This window comes from Talpa occidentalis, unplaced genomic scaffold, assembly GCF_014898055.3.
Source record: "Talpa occidentalis isolate TD23 unplaced genomic scaffold, MPIMG_talOcc4v2.1 talOcc4.7, whole genome shotgun sequence".
NCBI classification, from domain to species: Eukaryota; Metazoa; Chordata; class Mammalia; order Eulipotyphla; family Talpidae; genus Talpa; species Talpa occidentalis.
The window spans coordinates 63,153,558-63,164,538 of record NW_023605083.1 but is presented as its reverse complement, the minus strand read 5'-3'; positions in this window follow the sequence as shown (position 1 = coordinate 63,164,538).

Genomic DNA, 10,981 nt, shown 5'->3' with positions numbered 1-10,981 from the left:
CAGAGTGGGGAACAAAATAGGCGGATTGACTGAAGTACACTGCTGAGGGGAGCATCGGGTGAGTTAGGAGAGGTCTGCTGTGCCATGTGGGTAGATCCCTGGCTGGGTGTGGGTCTGCTACTCCGAAGTGGCCTGTTCGGCCACCATTTTGGAACCGATAGTTCTAAATCCTAAGCAAGTCAAAATGGCCTGGTCAGTTAGGTACAGGAGCCCAAGCCTGCAAGGTGCCTTTCAAATCAAACAAGAGCACAAAACTAGATCACACTGGGAAGGCTATGCATCACGAGGTATTGTTAGGGGGAAATGTTTGTATCGGGGCTGCCCTATAACAGTATGACCGAGAACGCCCAAAGGGGCCAAGGACCTATGTATTACAAGGGACCCCAGAAGCTGGCCTTGTTGATAAGACTCAAACCATGGCTGAGGGATTAAGGCATGATCTCAATTACAATACCAAGTCATCAAGCAGATGAGAAGTGCCTGGAGGGCAGACTCACAATCCCTGATCTTCTATATTCTTCCCCATTCTTTAATCTCCTTCCCCTTAATCTCCTTCCCCTTTCCTTTTGCTCCTCCCCCTTACAACCGATGCTGTGTATCAATAAAAAGGCCAAGATCTTGCTCTTTGGCAGCATCCCGCATTATGTAGCCTGCTCCACGACTCCCATTTCTTTATCAGTGTGGTGTTGCCTGATGCAACAGCCGTGGATCGAACTTGTGCTGCAGTGGCTGTGGGTAACTTCATAGAAACAACCTTTAAAAGCCACTTTAGATATCCCTGTTTCACAAGGTCTTTTTAGGTGCTCTTTCCCCTCAAGTTCCTTCCTTTTTGCTGCAAATGGCAAGATTTCATCTTTCTGTGTAGCTAAATAGTATTCCATCATATATATGTACCACAGAGCTTCAATATCCAGCCATCTATTAGTGGGCATTAGGTTGCTTCCATATCTTAGCTATTGCAAATGAATGCCACAATAAACATTGTGGAGTATATCATTCTTTGAGTTGGTGGTTTTGAATTCTTCAGATAGATGCCCAGAAGTGGGATTACTGGACAAATGGTATATCTATTTTTAGATTTTTAAGAAAGGTCCAGACCACTTTCCATAATGGTTGCACTAATTTACATTCCCATCCCCCGTGTATGAAAGTGGAACACGTTTATTTGAGGTTTTCTTCCCTTTTTAAGTTTCCAAAAGTCAAGTAACAGCGCCAGTTGTTACCGTTACTATTTTCTCTATTTTTTACAAAATTTTGCCAAGGCTAAAGGGGGCCTTGAAACAGAGATTGGGTTGCTCTCCTCACCACATCCAAACTTAGCAACCAGACTCCTCTCCCTGTCTCACACATGCTGTATCATGAACTACAGCGAAGAGAAAGGAAGAGAAGAAACAGACACAGAGAAGACTACTAAGAGAGACACTTAGTGAAGTCTGTGCTTGTGGTGTGGGAGAGAAAATGCAAAGCTACAAAAAGGAGACAGAAGTGTTTTGCTCCTTCCGCTGCCTGTGATCCCTTTCTTTCCCTCTGACACTTTTCTCAGGCCGTATTTGTGGTCCTGATATATGGAATCTGGAGTTCTTGGATTTGGGTAGGTTCTGCTCGATCCTTACTTTCACTAAAATTCTGATACTTTGTTCATCATGAGTTTTTAAAAAAAAATAACACTTTTATTGAGACATAATTCACATGTCATAAAATTAATCAATTTAAAATGTACAATTCAGGTGCCGCAAGGGGTTCAGCAGCCACTGCAGCTTGAGTTCAATCCCCAGCCAGGGAGGTGACCCACATGGCACAGCAGTCCTCTCCTGTCTCTCCCGCTGCTCCCCACAGGAGTGTATTTCAGTCAATCCACCTGTTCTGTTCCCCACTCTATGTCTGGTGAATACTCTCACTTCCGCACCTCTGGCCTGCACCCCAGTTGTGTATGCATAAATAAATAAATCTTAAACAAAGTGTACAATTCAGTGGTTTTCCAGTATATTCACAGGGTTGTGCAACCATTACCACTATCTAATTTTGAACACATTCATCACTCCATGTGAAGTTTGGGGCATTTTCTGCATTAGTGAGATTACTGGAAGAGAAGCTACCTGTCATCATACAGAAGTTAACGGTTGGGCCTCCCGGGTGGTGCAGTGGTTGAGCGCTGGGTTGCGAAGCTGCCCGCGGCCTCCGCAGCACCGGTTCGATCCCCCGCTGCTCCCCGGCCACTGGAGGAGGGTCCCACATGGCGCGCAGACCTCTCCTGCCGCCCGCTGCTCCCCTCAGCAGTGTCCTTCGGTCCTTCTGCCTGCTCTGCTCCCCGCTCTGGCTCTGGTGAATTCTCTCACCCTCCTGCGCTTTGGACTGTACCCAGTGCATGTATAAACAAAACAAACAAACAAATAAATAAATAAATAAAACATGCCTCTATTAAAAAAAAAATTAAAAAAAAAGAAGTTAACGGTAAAAGCATCTGTTGAAGAAAGAATGGGACTGACTTTAACTTCCTGTTCTAGACTATGCATTTTGCATATGCATACTGTATATATACATATATGAATATATCTATGACTATATATATGTGTATATGTGTATTGTGCTATTTTATTTTTTAGGAAGTTGAGACTCAGAGAGGTTAAAAAACATGTCCAAGATCACATAGTGAGAGACAGAGGCAAGATTTGAAGAGAGACCTATTTGATTCTAAATTATGAGTTCTTCCCCATTTGTAGTTTTGGAGCAGTAAGCAGCATAAAATTGGGATCAATGAAAGAAGGAAACAATGCAGATACATTTAAGGAGTTCAGGAAATTATTTTCTCTAAATTTTCTAGCTAAATCTGAAGGCCAGTGTCAGGGATGAAGGCAAATTAAGAAAGCGAAAATGGTGGTAGAGTTCCTAGTTCTTCTTAGAAATAGATTTCCTACACACACAGCTTCATATTTTGGGAAGTCCAGTGTCTCTTTCTAGCACAAACACTGATGCATAAAGATGATTTCTACATCACCTGATATTTTTAGTGCATTATCCATTATGAATGTATATTTCAAATGCCTTGTAAAGATGATGGTTTCTCCTCTCTCAGTTTTCATTGAAACTCAGGCAGCGTTATTTATTACTTCCCCTCATGTCCCACATTATGTTGTAGTAGATCTGTCTTTTTCTAATTAATTTTACAAAGAATGCTTATTTAGTTCAGATGCTATGTTTAGGGTTGTACAGATGGAACTAAATAAATATAGACCCACCTACAAAAGGTTGCTGTCTTAAATGGATGAATCAGACCCTCAAGCTGGCAAAATACATGCTAACCATTTCACCTTGAACTGGGTACTTATCCTTTCTGGGTCTCAGGTTCCTTTTCTCTAAAATAAGAGGGGTCTGAACCAGGGCAGTGGTTCTCAGAGGAGGAAAGAGCGGTGTCCAAGTTACCTTCTAGCGAGTGTTTTTTTAACTCCCAGGAATCCCTCCCCACTCTCCAAGTTTAAGTCTCACTTAAAATCACAACCTCTTCTCTATTATCCATGAGAACCACTAGCTAGAGTATCCCGGAGGACCTTTCAAGATTTAACATTCTACAGGAGCACACATTTCCAGGATGAAGATGAATATAGTAATGATACTGTATATAAACAAAGGTGCTGGTGTGTTATGAGGCTCAGACTTAGGAACACGAAGAAAGTGACCACACAAAACCTTCAGGGTAGATGTGTCCTGGATATACCCGTCCCCCCGAGGCACTAGGAGAGAACATTGAAGGCCGTACCCAGGGCATAACTGAGGAAGCTCTGTGCTAGGATCTCACTGCCCGCTTGTCTTTTCGACATGACTAACCCAAAGGGATGGAGCTAATAAAAGGTCTTCTTTTATTCAGAGTCAGTCTCTGCTGAGCCAGCGCTTAGTATCTTCCTGATACATGAAGACAATGAAAACAGGATAAGCAGGTCAGACAGAAAAACTGTGTAATGGTGACCTGGCATTCCTTTTTGCAGGGGTGTACCGTCACCCTGGGACCCACGTCACATAGATAGTGCCACACATACGCACTTGTCTTAAACGTGTACATCTGCCTACTATAGGACTCAATCCAGTATACACATACTCTGCCCCAATATACACTCACTCACTCTGTTATACTTGTCTGTGCACAAATAACTTTTTCAAAACCATATCCTGTTCATAAATAAGCAAAGATGTCTCTCTAGTACTAGAGAGAGTAAATGGTCACACTCCCTCTCTCTTCCCATCTCTGTCTCTTCATATACACATTTATGCCTTATCTACTTTCAAACACACCCACAACACACTACATCCAATCCCACCTCTCCAAATATTCTTTCTCACCCATCCTTACACTCTGTCCTTAACACTTTATCCAAACCACACACTTGGTTGCCACCGACCAGTTCTCTCTCACACACACGAAAACACAGACGCATTCACAATCAGTCCATCCACACAAACTTATACTTCTGCTATATCATCCACTCAGGTCTCCACATACTTACATTCACCCTCATATCAACCTTGACCACATACATGTGTGCACACTGTGCCCCACCACCCTGTCCACATCACATACTTGGTTCCCAGCATCCATCCTTATTCCTGCACACACACACATCTATTCATCCCTTGCATCTGACACACACATCCTGAGCCATCACATGTTCCCTACCCTGACCCCATTGTGACATCACACTTCTTGCTCCTACTCTTCTTTACCTCTCTCTCTCCCCCTCCCACCAGTGCCACACACACTGTTCAAATATGCATGATGACTCCACCCCAATGTCTCATCCTTTCCCTCGCACATTACATTAAAAGAATGGAGAGATATAGAAGGACTCCAGGGTTATTGGGAAAATAGTTGTCTTCCACATCACCAATACTTCTGTCTTTCATGTTGAAGAACTAGCTGTGTTTCCATGAATAACTCTACATTCGGGTAACACATAATTTTTTCCCCATGGGCATGTAGTCAGTCACCACACAGTTTTAGTAATTATAGTGTGTTCCTTTAGAGAAAGGACAGCCTGGACACATCCTGACACAGAAACATAAATCAAAGATAAACTGAGGGCCTCCCCGGGGGCGCAGCGGTTGACCACTGGGTTGCGAAGCTGCCTGAAGCCTCCACGGCGCCAGTTCGATCCCCGGCTGCTTCCTGGCCACTGGAGGAGGGTCCCAAAAAATTCCCCATATCAGAGGTGAATTGGTAATGTGAATTGGTAATGTGAATTTGGCTTATTTCGCTGAGCATGATCCCTTCCAGCGCCATCCATGTTGCTGCAAATTGCATGTGGATAAACTGAAAAATTAAGGGTTGTTGACTTTCTATTAATAGGAACTACTTGTTTGGCTTTATGTTTTGTAGGATCTGAAACGAAAGGCAGTTGGCACATCATTAATATGTGCACCTAACTGTTGTACATGCTAGGTCTTGGAAGAGCAGAGTTCTGGAACATTGCAACTTTCAAGCTGAAAAATAATGTGTGTGGAGAGAGTGCACTAGCAGCCTTGAATCTTAGGGTCAGAAATAGTCTAACAGTTCACAATCAGTTCTCTCTGCCCACAGTTTAGGAATTCTTTCTACGGCAGCCGCTGCTAACCAGGTGGTAATTCAGCCTCCTTCTGGATAGACCAGGGTTGGGTAGCTCTTGACTGGTGGACAATACCACTTTGACCTCTGATATGGGGAATTTTTTGGGTGTTGAAGCTAAAATGATTTTCCTAAGCATTAATGCCACTCTGTGGTCCTTCCTTCTGGAATAAAATGGAACACTCACTTCCATCTGTTCTAACAGTCCACAGGAAATTTACTCTTTAATGGACTCATTCAACTAATACTTATCAAGCTCCACCAGAACTGTGCATTATAGTAGCAACTGGGGAAACTGATGATGAAAATCATCAGTCAGGATCTCACTTGCAATATCTAGTAACAGTGACTTCTCTGGGGATAACTGGAAATGGAATTATGAAGTGAACTTGAGCAAATGGGAAGAATTGGTAATGTGAATTGGGAAAGATACACGATTGTTCAATAAACTTAGTTTCCGTTTGTCATTTCTGCTCTCTTGTTGAAATGGGAAGTAGAGAGGAAACAGGTATTTCAGGAGCCTAAGATTAGATAATAGATAAGGCCAACAGTTTTGGTGTCAAGAAAACTGAAGCAATGCCAAGCTGATAGACATCTCCTGGATGTCTGAGGGCAGCCCGATATCTATGGTTGCCTATGATACTAGGGTTCCAGGGTGTTCACATAAATTCGAGTTGCAGTTCAAATTTTAACATGAGTGTGTGTCATGCTCATGCAATATTTGGAACATATCCTAAAACATTATTCATTGTTTTTCTAAAATTCAAATTTAATTGGGCATCCTACATTTTTATAGGCTAAGTCTGGCAACAATACATATGCAAATAATACATGAGGAAGACAAAGTTCTTCAATCTGTGTAACTGGCCCTTTTAATTAGCTAGTAAACAGATAGGAAGCAGATGGAGTCAAACTGTAGAAGCCAGAGATCCAGAGATCTCCAACAGGTTAAAAGAAGCAGTAGGAGGAGGTAGAAAGTGGGACTGGCATGTGGTGATGCAGTTAGAGATAATGACCATTCCTGGCATGAAGTCTGTTCTACGGATCCAAAACTTTGGTCTTATTGCCAAGCCAGACTCATCTCACGTCATGTACATTCTCTTAAGTTAACATTTCAGGCTGCTAAAAATGAGGTGGAAAGGAGCCAGAAGCTCTAGACTCTTTTAACTGTGTTAATTGTATTTTTGGCTGAGTTCTAACTCACTTTGGGATTAACCTTTAATCTGAAATTTTATTCTTTTCCAGCTATCTATGTAGCCATCATTGTTCGCTACCTCATTTTCATAGCAAAACTTCCTCTCAGAAAACTCCAATTGGCCTAGAAGAAACAGAGGTTTTTTTCACACCCAGGAGTTGGCTATATAATTTGTGGGGCTCAGTGTAAAATGAAAATGCTAAGCCTCTTATTTAAAAAAAAAGCTGTAATGAGACATTAAACCGAGTACTGGGTGTTTTCGAGAGCAAAGCCCTGTGTTGCTAATTGTACACCCATGACACCTTGATCTCTTTTGACACCTTGATCATGATGCATCTGTGTACTTTGAGATAGGGTTGGCATGGAAAAAATCTGGACTCATTTTGAACTCCAGGATAAAAGAAACTGGGAAGAGAAAGGAAACAGAGATGGGAGTCAAATGGAGCTATTGCTACTTTCCTCTTGAGCTGTTCTCTGGTCCACACTGACCTTGGAATAGGTCTGCTGCAGGTCTCCTCTTCCTCGTTTCTCTCCAAGTTCTTTCACCATCTTCATCTGACATGGTTTATAGGCCACACCTTCTAGTCTTGTCCTTCCCTCTCCATTTACCCCATCTGTTCGCCTTCACTAGAGAAAACCACATTCAGGGGCCTCCCTGGTGGTGCAAGGGGTTAAGTCTCAGCACTGTGAAGCAATCCATAGCCACTGCAGCATGAGTTCGATTCCCGGCCAGTGAGCTAACCCACATGGTGCAGCAGACCTCTCCTATCTGGCCTCCTGCTCCCCTCAGCAGTGTCACTCCACGTGTTCTGCTCCCCACTCTGTCTCTGGTGAAACCTTTCAGACAACCCCCCCTACCCAGCACCTCTGGCCCATACCCCAGTTCTTGCATGCATAAATGAATAAATCTTTAAAAAAAAGAAAGAAAGAAAACCACTTTCAGCTGTGGTATGACAATGCCCAGTGCTGTGTGACAAGTCCTTCCTTTGATCTGGGCCTACTTTTAATTCACTATCTAATGATATGTGAGCCTTTTCAACAACTGCTTTGGGCTTATACTGAACTAATATTCAATTAAAACCCTTTCAGCTAGTCCACAGGAGCTAATGGCAAGTCAGGCCTTGAGGTCAGGCCAAGGGCAGACATGATCCTCCACAAGAGACTCACTCCGGACTGACACAGAGATAGTAATCTCATTCCTTGAGAGGTGTGGCTCTGTTAAATGTGGGAGTATGTGAGGAGTCATATGAGGAAGTTATTTGACATTCCTTAAGAAGTGAGCAGTTTGAAGAGTTATTCGAAATACTTTTTAGGGAAAGTGTTATAAAAACTAAATATCACTAGCAGAAATTTTCAATGCCCAGGGAGATACTAATAGGCATAAGACATACATAAAGAAGGCAAGAAATTAGGGAGACAAAAGACAGTATTAGCAAAGAGGAAGGATGAAGATCAAAAAGAAATCTAGAGAGAGATCAGGAAGAGATCTAGAGAGACCACAGTAACATCAGTTCTAAATGTCATGTGACCTTGCCTTAAGATTTATCACTTCTTGCCTATAAATGCAAAAATAAGTAACTCCTTACAGAGCCTTTCTTGTAAGCATAATAATTGGAATTATGGGCCACAGCAGATAAAGGTCCAGATTTCCTGAGGCTAATCCAAACAACCTTGAAATTCTTTGAGGTTTGAATTCCACTTGATATACTGGGTCACACTCCCCTCTCTTACAAAAAATAGAACTAATTTCCTCCAGATTTGAGAGAGGTATTGCCAGGAAAATCAACTGAGAATAACTGAGAAGTTATCTTCTTGACTACTACTAATAATAATCATTGCCCTCAGCAAATAGTAAGTAACTCTTAAAAGAAAGTGTAAGAGATAAAACCCTTTCTTTGAGTTTCCTCTTCCTGTATTTGTTACCAACTCACTTCTCATTAAACGACATGGAATCAGATTTTATTCTTGCAGCTTTTGAAAGTTTTCTATTAAAGGAGAAGGTTAAAATTAAGGCCTAATTTTATATTATAAATGTCATTATCCCAATGGGTGAGCAGGATTCTCCTTTATTCACATTCACACCCATTTACAATTTTACCATGTCCTGCTATTCTTCAGTGATATTGCTCGCAATCTCTCTTCTATTTGGAAAGCCCTTTTCCTTCTTGCCTGCTTGCCTAATAGCTACTCCTTTAAAGAATGAATTACAGCATCATCTCCCTAGAAATATTTCCCGATCACACAGTTAAGGAACTTAAATGTCCCTCCTGGGTCCCCAGATGAGAAACATAGTCTCTCCTCCCTCTAGTAAGCAAAGTAGTAGAGGCAGAAACTGATTATTGTTATCACTGTATACTCAATACTTCACATAGGACCTGGAACATTTTGAGTACTCAATAAATGTTTGTATAAAGAGGAAGACCAGGAAGGTGAGAGGAGGAGAAGAAAAGGAAAGAGATAGGAATAGATTATAAATTCTTATCCTTTGGAATGACTTTTAGTCTAGTGCCTGAAAAGAATAAGTGACCTTTAAAATACTTTTCTGATCTTGTAGTTCTAGTCTGTCCTTAAATGTACAGGTTTTCATCTATCTGAACTCTGTAAAATGATTCATGATTCAAAGAGGAGACAGAGGACCCTTTGGCAGAGCTGTATTGCAGGTATTCAAATACATTTATGAATGTCACCCTGTTAGTTCAAGGAAATCTTCCAGTTTTTGATGGATGTTCAAGTACATTTGTGATGATCTCCATAACTAGTATGTTATTATGAAAATAAGTGTTGGTTGTGGTAATACAAAGCAACAGAAAAGAATTTGTAAACATGTAATAAGGTAATTGAGACTGACAAAGCAATGAACCATTAGAGAAAAAAGCTCAACTTTATCAGAGGGAATTTAGAATATGATAAACTTTTGAGGAGTGATTTCAACCAAATATACCCTATTCAGGAGTTCATCAGCATTTCTCAGCTCTGTCTACTCTAAATGCACCCGAGGATTCAGGCCTTCGGCACCAAAAGCAAGCATACTCATAGGATTTAGGCATGAGGGCAGAATCAGAGTCAGTTCTTTTGCCTTTTTCTCCAAAGAAATTCTCTCTTTTTAAAAAGATTTTTTTAATTTATGCATACAAGAATTGGGGTGCAGGCCAGAGGTGCGGGGGGTGAGAGGATTCACCAGAGACAGAGTGGGGAGCAGAACAGGTGGATCTACTGAAATACACTGCTGAGGGGAGCAGCAGTCGAGACAGGAGAGGTCGGCTGTGCCATATGGGTTAGCTCCCTGGCTGGGGATCGAAATTGTGCTTCAGTGGCTGCAGATAACTTCATAGTGCTGAGAGTTAACTTCTTATGCCACCAGGGAGGCCCCTCCAAAGAAATTCTCTTAATCAAATACTCCAAGTCCTGGTGAAGCCATTTGGTCACTGAAACAAGTTGCATATACTGTTCACAGCAGCAGACCGAGTTCAAGGTCGTGGTCTGGAAGCTCCAGGGGATGACTGGGTCATGGCAGTCACAGCAACAATGTAATTATGGCTGGTGAAGCCACTATAGAAAACTGGTGGAGGTGCCTCAGAACACTAGAAATGGATTTACCATATAATCCATAGATTCCACTCCTAGCAATCTATGCAAAGGACATAAAAACACTAATTCAAAGGAAGCCTGTACCCTATGTTTGTTGCAGCACTGTTTACAATAGCAAAGAAGGGTACAACCTAAGTGTCCCCAAAACAGATGAGTGGATCAAGTAAATGTGGCAAATGCACACAATGGAATACTACTTAGTGATCAAAAAGATAAAGTCATGCCATTTGCAGCAACCTGGATGGAACTGGAAAGGATTATGCTGAGCAAAATAAGTCAAAGATGAGACCAGCACTGGTAGGCCAAAACTCCACCAGGGTGTTGATGCTGTGGCTGTGTTGCTGGGCACTGTCTCTTATGATATACAAAGAACTCACATGACTCCACAAAAACAAAATAAACAATCCAGTCAAGAAATGGGCAGAAGAACTTAAAAAGACATTTCTCCAAAGAGGAAATGCAAATGGCCAACAGGCATATGAAAAAATATTCAACATCCCTTATCATGAGGGAAATGCAAATTAAAACCACATTGAGATAACTCCTGACACCAGTAAGAATGGCATATATCAAAAAAACAAGCAACAACAAATGTTGGAGAGGATGTG